The sequence below is a fragment of the Alligator sinensis genome, unplaced genomic scaffold (assembly GCF_000455745.1).
Source record: "Alligator sinensis unplaced genomic scaffold, ASM45574v1 scaffold727_1, whole genome shotgun sequence".
Taxonomy (NCBI): Eukaryota; Metazoa; Chordata; order Crocodylia; family Alligatoridae; genus Alligator; species Alligator sinensis.
The window spans coordinates 93,737-96,586 of NW_005842981.1; positions in this window are offsets into that span (position 1 = coordinate 93,737).

A 2,850-nucleotide genomic window follows, 5' to 3' on the forward strand; every position below is an offset into this window, starting at 1 on the left:
GTGTCGGACCCTGCTTTGGATCAGGAGAAGCTTCGGACACTTTGGCATCCAAAGCAGCAGTCTGGATCGAAGTGTTAACTTTGTTGGGCTTTCCGAAGTAGTTCGGAGCTTCCGAAGTGCTTTGAAAGAGCTTCGGAGCCGCTTTGGAGATCCAGTCATAGGGTATAATGGGGAATCAATTAAATATCTATGACTTTGTTGTTTTTTGTCTCATTTGGATAAAATTTGCAGGGGTAGTAGCCCCTGCTGAGGCCACAAAGTCTGCTAAGTTTCAAGAAGATCAATATAGGGGTTTGGGGGGACCGGCACCTCAAGCTGCTGACAGGCAAAACTCATGACACAGATGACCCTGTGTGTGTTAAGGCACAGGGGGCTGAAAACTGCAGGGGTGGTGGCCCCTTCTCAGGCCAGAAAGCCTGCCAAGTTTCAAGGAGATAAGTGCAAGGGTTTGGGGGAAACTGCACCTCAACCCATGGACAAGTAAAACTTGTGACATGGGTGACACTGTGCGTGTTAAGTGCAGCGGGGTGAAAGCTGCAGGGATGGTAGCCCCTTTTGAGATCACAAAGCCTCCCAGCTGTTGAGGAGATAGATGTAGGGGAGTTCTGGGGCCCTGCACCCCTAGCAGGCTTGCTCCCTAGCACCCCTAGCACCCTTGCTGCTGACGGGCAAAACTCATGACATACGTGCTTGTGCCACTGTGTCTGTCTTGGGGCGGGGGTGGGGGGGTTAACTACTGCAGGCCTGGCTGCTAAGCTACTGTGTTACCAGTTACCAATCAATCATGAGTCACTCAGGGACCAGCTCAATACACAGTACCTAGCTACTAGGGCTGTGTGAAACGGAAGTGTTTTGTTTCAACCAGCATTTCAATGTTTCAACAGAACACTGTTTCATTTTGTTTCTCAGCAATAGTGCCTCAGTGGGCATATGTGTTGGTGGCAGTGGCAGAGACAAGTGGGAAGGGGGAGTGGGAAGTGACAGCTTATATTAACCACCATGCTACCACTCATAACTGCTGCTGCTCACTGCCCTACCACTGCAACTTGCCATGACTGATTGAGATCCTTGCCCCCCCTTCACCACTGCACAGGTCCATTTCTTTCCCAGCAGGTTCTTTCCAGTCCAAATCTGGTCTACAAGGGCCCCTGCAATGTGAATACAGCCCAAGAGTGCAGGTGAGTTTGACACCTCTTCACTATAGAGTATGGTATCCACAGAGGAAGTCTGACCAATAGAAAGTGATCCACTGATATGAATATGCCCAATTTACAACCACTAAGGCGATGGCATAATGTAAAACTTTAAATTTTTAAAATCTAATATTTTTCTCTCACTCTTCCTCATATTGGAATATTACTTTTCTATCCTAGTAAAAACCACAAGCCCGGCTCTTCACATCAGTCCAAAAATCCTTGGGCTCAGAGTGAGCCCTGACAGGTATAACTATTTACTACAGCATTTCTGTTGCCTCTGAGAGAGAACACAGCAGTTGTCTACTTGCTTGCAGATATGATAGAGGCCAGTTTATGTCATTAAGGGAAGTAGAATATTCTGTAAGAGAAATATTAGGTTACAGTTTAAGTAGACATTATGCAATTAGCCACTAGATTTGGATGAATTTGCAAATCAATCTATTTTCTTGGAATATGTAATCAAATCTCTGCTGTGCCCTGGTTTTGTTCACTTTCCACTGACATTAGCAAATGAGGAATGCTCACAAAAATGATGTGTGTGGATTAATTATCAGGGCATGTTTGGGGAAAGCAAACCTCACATTAGAAAATGTGAATATTAACACTTGTGACCTGATTTAAAGTATTATACTGGTATGAATGTGACACAAAACCGCAGCATGTGGTCCAATGATCCCATAATAACTAACTAATTTATCCCACATTTGACTATCAAAGACCTGCTCATGCCTGAGCTATAGGGCAAAAAATATTTGCTGAAATTATTTGCTGAACAATTTCAAATAGTAAGTATATTTGAGAAATTACATGTTTATAGACAAATTGAGAAAAGTAGGTGAAATTTATCAAAGATATATCTTGCCACAAAGTATTATGATAGAATGAATAATATGCTTAATCCTAGCAATTACCCTAATAGGGTGTTTGTAGATGACACTTTAAACCAGGTTTAAAGCAGGTTAAATGCCTTTTGCACCACTTTAATGGCACTGCTGTTTGCACATTTGGTGAAGTATTGCATGTTAATTCCAACTACTGTAGCACTTTCAGTGGCATAATGTGTCTTAAATGACTTTGGGATACAGCAAATGACTTTGGGGCGCTGCAAAGTAAAACATCTCCAAGGAGTTTTAGTTTTTAAACCCTACAGCCACAGAGGGAAGCACCAGGCCCTGTGCAGCTCAGGGGCTATACAGGCAGCCCCTGCAGGCAGCCCAGCAGCAGCCTGGGAAGGCAGGCTCTACAGAAGGGGAAAGAAAAAAGCGGCAAGCCTGATCTTCCTCTCCTCCCCCCGAACCTGTCTGCCTGCCTGAGCTGCATGGGGGCCTGGCGCTTCCCTCTGTAGCTATGGTACCCCACAGGACTGCTCGAGCCAGTTGCCTGCAGGTGGGTGCTACCTGGGGGGTGGGGGAGTGCCTGCTGCCACAGAGGGAAGCACCAGCCTCCCCCCAGCCCCACATCTCAGGGTCCACTCTGCCCACCAGCAGCTCTCTCTCTTCTCCCCATCACTAGAGAGGCAGGTAAGGATCAGGCTCCAACATGGGTGTACACAACAACAGGGTTTACTTCACCCTAAATTGAAGCAGTGTTTTTAAAAGAACACCACTTTCATTTAGGGAGAATTAACCCCCCATGTTGTGTACAACCCCCCCCC